Source organism: Brachycentrus maculatus, unplaced genomic scaffold (assembly GCF_059751285.1).
Source record: "Brachycentrus maculatus isolate JH-2025_06_01 unplaced genomic scaffold, ASM5975128v1 h1tg001198l, whole genome shotgun sequence".
NCBI lineage: Eukaryota > Metazoa > Arthropoda > Insecta > Trichoptera > Brachycentridae > Brachycentrus > Brachycentrus maculatus.
This window is the reverse complement of record NW_028281885.1, coordinates 79691-87659: the sequence shown is the minus strand read 5'-3', so window position 1 is coordinate 87659 and position 7969 is coordinate 79691.

The window sequence follows — 7969 nt, the reverse complement described above, 5'->3', positions numbered from 1 at the left end:
ACATCCATATATACCATGTATCTATGAAAAAATAATGCGATTCTTTGTTAAATTATGGACAGAATGGTAAACGTTACGCAAGTAGATTGAATGATCAATTCAACCAGCCAAATGTCAGATCATTCATTCTAGAATGCTTAGATTTTATTCTTTATTCATATAATTTTTTTTGGTTTTAAGATAAGTCTCTTTATTCTCAATATTATTAATATTTAAAGCATTTACTTTGTGGTTAGTCATTTTTACTTATTTATTTTTTTACAAAAATGTTAATAAAATTAGTATATAACCACTCACCGCTGAGTGGTTATATATTAATTTTATTAACATTTTTGTAAAAAAATAAATAAGTGTCTTTAATTTTAAGCAATTGAAAAATCGCAGCACCACGCAGATTTTTTTTAAATATTTGTATGAAATAAACCAAATTATTGAAAAAAACAACACGTATTCCATATATTTGAACTAATACGATGACTCATCGCATATCTTTATCAGATTACATGAATGAAATTCCCAATTAAGATGGGCATAATATATATGTTTCGACGGCTATCGCAGTGGTAGATCAAAATAGTGTATTTGGAAAGAAGCAGGTTAGTTACGATCGAGTAAAGATACCGTCCTCTCAATCTGCACAACTAAAGGTAGGTTAAAATTCTAAGAAGAATACAAGTTTTAGATAGAAACGTAAGGAAATTAGAAAAATATTATTAATCTTTTGTCAGTTGAAAGGTGAAATTAAACACTAAAATTTAAATATTTTGAGTGTGTCCAAATACTTGTTCACAAAATCTGGATTATCTCCAATTACAGGAGTTATTTTCATATTATTTTTTGATATCTCATCAAAGATGAAGAAGAATATGGAAGTCTGGGCATCACTCAAACCAGCCTATGACGGTCGTAAGCCCCGTAAATGCCCAGACTTCCATATTCTTCTTCATCTTTGATGAGATATCAAAAAATAATATGAAAATAACTCCTGTAATTGGAGATAATCCAGATTTTGTGAACAAGTATTTGGACACACTCAAAATGTTTTAAATAAATTATCTGGTCAAATTATAAGCGGAATAATAAAAATGAAAATGGTATTTTCTGGCGTTTCTCATGTGTGTGATTATAATCCAGGATTCGGATCTCACATACTAATATAAGAGTTTCTGCTTAATAAAAAGCTTCTTTACATCTCACCAATAGATGTCTCTAGTGAAGTTCTAGTGATTCATGAACAAGGTTTCTAAATTGGTTCATATATATAGAACTTCCAAGAATTTGAGTGGTGTGGTTGTCCATAATGGGTAGAATTGGTGAATGTTACACGTGTGTAAAGTGATCACTCAAACCAGCCTATGACGGTCGTAAGCCCCGTAAATGCCCAGACTTCCATATTCTTCTTCATCTTTGATGAGATATCAAAAAATAATACTAAAATTAAAAAAACATTTTCCATCCAATAGAACTGTATTTTTTTATTGCCATTTTTACTGACGAAAATTTTGTAAATTCAATCTACTTACGTAGGATGTCAAAAATCCGTAAAAGTAACGTTTTTTTACATTCGATTTGATTACCCACGGAATCTTCTTGAGTTATATTTTGACAGCTGTTTGATTTGAAAAAGGTCTCCAAAATATAACCTTTATTTTACATTAACATTTAATTTACATGTCAAATAATTCATGTAATTCTTATACTACTACTATTACTACTACTACTAATACTACCATCACGCCGTTTCCCCGCAGGGGTAGGCAGAGATGATGGACCGCCACACTCTTCTGTCCTGACATACACTCCTCGCCTCCTTCACATCCATACATCTAGTCATACATGCCCTCCGATTACGCAGACTTTTGACACCGCCAGATTTTAGGTTCTGATTGATTTGATCGTGCCAAGTCTTTTTCGGTCGTCCTCGTTCTGTTTTCCCTCTCACATTCGCCAGACATATTTTCTTAGTCATTCTCTCGTTATCCATTCACTCCACATGTCCATACCATCGTAAAGAACTCTCCCTAATCTTTTCAATTATTCCTCGTTCACTCTTCATTAAATTTCATTAAGTTCAGTTACATTTAATTTTTATATAAAAATAATTCAACAATTTGTGGTAAAAGAGAGTCGTAAAAGTTTTATTAAGAAAAAGTGGTATTTGCCAAGCGAATTTTTAATAATTAATAATGAATTTTCGCTGAACAGATTAGTCTATATGACGGTTGAAGGCTAGTTAGCTACCTTTGCTCGTAACTCACCTGCATAAATATTTAATATACATGTTTATGGGTTTTGAAAATATTAAATAATTTCTAAAAAATTAAACTTCTATTTTTTTCTGTTTTTGCTCTATCTGTGTTTTTTAGATCTTAACACTTACATTTTTATAAATTCACTGTCGTGTTTTCGTTTATAAAATTTGTTTTTTTGGTCTGACTTAGAATGGGAAATAAACTAAGTATGGTTGGTCAGACATCGTAGTAAAAAAAACTTATATAACAGGTTAAAATGTTTCACTAAAAATATTGTTTACATTTCGCTCACTCCTTTCAAGAACGTCATAAATCAAAATACTTGATTTTTCAGGAGAACGTTTTTAAAGTTTAAAAATATAATACAATGTATTAAAAATAAATACCAAGCCACTTATTGAACTTTTTACTGCGCAAGAGATCTTTTAAGGTAAAACCTGAAGAATATTTAGTATATTTAAAAAAATAATTAAACAATAACTTTTCTTCAAAATGCAAAAACAACACTTTCTGCCCTGTAGCAGGTAAATATTAAGTTAAAAATATGCCACTTTTGCTGGGATATAGTAAATTTTCTGGGCATTCCGAAAACACGCACAACTGAAAATCGACGATTTTTGATTTATGACGTTCTTGAAAGGAGTGGGCGATTTGTTAGTCATAATTTTTTGTTTGAATTAAAATACATAATTTAATGAAAATTATAACGTGGAATGTAAAGCATAAAAAACGTAATTTAATGAATATTATTACGTGGAATGAAAGCTAGAACATTTCATAAATTACTTTCTTATTAATTTTTGTGAGTTGGCATTTCCAGAATACATTCCAAGAGATGGCGGAATGATTTCCAGGATTTAAAGACTGAGTAAATCCAACCCTTCTCAGTTATTTAAGCCTTCTTCTTGCCAGGAGCAATTTATAACAAGCACCTTGCTAGGCAATGTGAATACACTCGTATATTATGTTGCTGTTTCTACTTGTTTTCTTACTTTTTCTTAGTTTATTTGTTCGAAGCATACAGCAGCTACACCCAACAAATGTACTTTACGAAGAACAACGAAGAAAACTCGCATTAATCTAAAAGAACTTTTTTAAATGCCATCCTGGTAAAATATAATAGGAAAAATGTAGTGGAACCATTTTATCTAGGAAAAGGTTTTATCACAATTATTTTCTGGAAACAAACTTGAGATGATAAATTAAAAGTCGCAAAAAGTCATGTATTTCACTTTCACATAATCCCGACTGAAAGAATATCTGTTAAATTGTATTGTAATAAAATTGATCTGGTTCAAACGGAATTTAACGGATAATCACAATAACCTCTTGATAATAAAGTTAATGTCAAAAATAACAACATATTTGACTTTCAAAGTGTAATATTTTTAGTGAAAGAATGACAATGAAAATAACATAAAATTGATCTGGTTCAAACACAGTTGTTAAAATAATTGCAACAAAATTTTGATGATAAATTTAATGTTGCAATACACAATGTATTTTACTTTAACATTAGTGTTAAATGGTTGGCTGGAGTGTTCTTTAGAGACAAAATAAAGAGTTCACGCATTTGTTCAATTCTTTTTCGTGTGTTCCAGACCTGTGTGTACCAACCTGGGTGTAACAAACATCGATAGTAAGGAAGAGGAGTAAGGCAATTGAGATAGTATGGGCACATAGGACGCAGAAAAATTGGTAATGCTGTAAACCAGGCCACATTTTAATCTATCTCAAAAGACTTCTAGAGGAAGACTGAAAAATTCAGGGATGCATATATATATATATATATATATATATATATATATATATATATATATATATATATATATATATATATATATATATATATATATATATATATGCATATATATATATATATATATATATATATATATATATATATATATATATATATATATATATATATATATATATATATATATATATATATATATATATATATATATATATATATATATATGCATATATATATATATATATATATATATATATATATATACATATATATTTGTATATATAAATATATATATATATATATATATATATATATAAATATATATATATATAAATATATATATATATATATATACATATTTATATATTTATATATATATATATATATATATATATATATATATATATATATATATATATATATATATATATATATATATATATATATATATATATATATATATATATATATATATATATATATATATATATATATATATATATATATATATATATATATATATATATATATATATATATATATATATATATATATATATATATATATATATATATATATATATATATATATATATATATATATATATATATATAAATATATATATTTATATATTATTTATATTTATTTATATTTTATAATATATATATTTACATATACATATATAACGTATATTTATCTGACAAAATACTATTTAGGTCCTTCGCACGTTTTTTAAACAGTTTCTAAGTTCTATTAGAAGAGCTTTCCATTCCTTTAGGTCCGCATCACTAATATGTCATGCCTTTGGGTATGTCGATTATGGCTACCTACCTCAAGAATAGGGCGTTTTGATCCCATGAGAAACCCAAATGTTGCGTGGGATAATGAAATTATTCTAGTGTCTATATATTTTCCACGTTATCGTAAATGTCATTGTTTGTATGAAATGTTCTAAGTTTTGATGGCTAATCATAGCATAAATTAAGATTAATGTTATCATTTATATTTTATTACAAAGTCTTTGTTGAGAGTTTGGCATGTAACGCTGTCATAAATCATAAAACCATATGTATTACGTTTATAATATCATGAATAAACACTCAACACTTACAAGGGTACTTAGCGTTTCATAAATTATAACAACGTCTACATCGTTGGGTTAGTCTCATGTTCAAATTCAAAATTATGCATGAAATCGACGTGCCCTACGTAAAGTGCTCTTACTACATTTTTGTCAATTTTTAGATATTCAGTTTATGTTATCAACTTACCGTTATCTACAAATATAAACAAACAATTTAAAAAAAAAATACGTCTAGTTTTCAGGCGTATAAGACGCTACCTACATCGAATTTTCGAAATGAACTGAACTCCTAAAACGCAAACTACTTTATTTTGACAAAGCATAAAGTCTTAAAATGATTTAAAACATAAGTTTATCATGTTTTTGAATGAATAATATACTAGCTTAGAATTTCAGAAAAAACCGTAAGTTCATAAGTAAGAATACGTTTAAAAAAATCTTCTAAGCTCTCTCCTGTAAAGTAACAGATTTGCAGATACTTTGTACAGAGTACTTTACGCAGGGGCCGTTGAAATTATCATTTCAGATTTGAATCAGTTAATTTTCACAACATTTTTATGAGTCCTAACCATTGTTCATAAATCTGGGTTTCTCCATTAAGGAGCTTTTTTTACATTTTGTGATAAAACTGTATGTACGAGTTCCAAAAATTTGAGTAGCGTAGTTATTGACCATGGGAAGAATGGTGAATGTTACACGTGAGTAAAACGATCACTTTAACCAGCTTATTACATGCCATTAGTACTGTGAACACCCAGATTTTCATATTCTTTTTCACCCGTGTTGAGATGTGAAAATGCGATTATTCTTCAAACATAAGTAATACTTTAAAAGTAAAAATATTATATTATTTTGAGAAATAAAAAAAACTTTGTGTTTTGATTCACTCACATTTTTATTAACCAACTAGTTTCGGCAACAACCTGTTGCCCTCTTCAGGGTTTAATTTATGACTAATTTAAGTCATAAATGAAACCATGAAGAGGGCTACAGGTTGTTGCCGAAACTAGTTGGTTAATAAAAATGTGAGTGGATCAAAACACAAAGTCTTTTTATTTCTCAAAATAATATGTCAATATGATCTACAAAGTAAATACTTTCAATATTCAAAACGTAAAAATATTACTCTGGACTGGTACCTGAAGCGGAGGCTGGTCACCTTTCCACCATATGTTGACGATCAAGATAACACTGCGTTTATATGATGCAGTGCCCTATGCACCATCGGGTGCGGATAAGGGTTTGAAGAAGTAATACTTTAAATGTAAATGATCGAAATCATTCGTGGAGTTTAAGACTTTACGAGTTATTTTATTTTATTTTTCGCAATCGCAGGATAGATGAAAAAATATTAATATCAATGTGAGCGTCTGAGCATTTAGAGGGCTTATAACCTGTCGTCAGTTGGTAAATGGTCACCTCATAGACCTGTATATGTCCAGACTTCCATATTTATATCTCAAAATAAATCATCATCTGTAAAAATAGTAATGTACGATAGATAATCCAAAAATTAATTAAATCCGGTATTTGTAAACAAAAAAAATTAACACACTCATTGAATTGTATGTATTTTAGTTAAGTCCAAAATAAATGATAAAATAAAATCCTAAGTCAATAATATGCGAGCAAATAGCCTAAGGTATCTGACATATATATTTTAAAAGATTGTTATGTTGACATTTAACTAATAAATAATATTTACTATTAATGAGAAGATGTAACGGCTGAAAAAACAATCGGATACGGAATTATATGGTTTTCGATAAATGCTTTAATTTGCAAATACAAATAAAGGAAAAATAGGGGATGAGGGATTATATACTTATATGCGTATGCGTACTTAAGTAAAAAAATAGTGTTTAAAAAAAAAAAAAAATTGCTATACTTTCTCATATGGTTGTTCCAATTTCCAATGAAATTCGTGAGATACAATTTTATTTGTCTGTTTTTTCCATTTTCTTTATAAAATAACTTTTTGCAGTAAAAGGTTAATAAAAATGTATTGAAATATAAGTGAACAGTTTCAACATATATTTTTTGTATTGTGATTAGTATCAATTAAAAGGAAAGGCAATTGAGATAATATGGGCATATAGGGCACAAAAATCCTAAGTGTATTGTGAATCAGGTAATCGCCATGGATTTTCCTCGATAGACAAAACAACATCTAGAAAAATACCATAAATTAATGCTACAGAACATATAAACAGGTCATGATTTTTTTCTGCATATTTTTGTTGTTAAAGCTTTGAAAAAGTGCTAAAAGTCTAGATCAGTGGTCTTCAACCTACATATTACCAGAAAGTAACGACAGAAATCATTATTTATTATCCAACAAATAATTCGATTTTTTCATTGAATTATTTATTCAATGAAAAAAACAGCAATTACAAAATAAAGGTGAAAAAATAGTATATTTTTTCACCTTTATTTTGTAATTGCTGTTTTTTAAAAATAGTATATAACACGGAATAATTTTAAGTACAGGTATTTTTTTATGCTGTTTTCATTAAACGTGAAGTGACAACATTCCTTTATTAATGTGACATTGACAGTTCTCCTCAGTTTTTGCCTAAAAAATACATTTGATCTATTACCAGAATTGATTCCACGTGTTCTTGTCAGTACAATAAAATTCCCAAATGAATACAAATCGTGTGGAATTTCCAAAATTATATCATATTTTTTACATGGTCTCAAAAATTTGCCGACTACTGGTATAGATCTTTTACTAAATTAATTTTTACGCATTCCCAAATTTCTTGTTTAAATACCTTAAATTCCTAAAAAATAAGAACACTTTATCTAAGATAATTGCCAAAAGAATAAGTATGCTTTAAAAATAATTATGTTTTTAAAAATGAAATATTT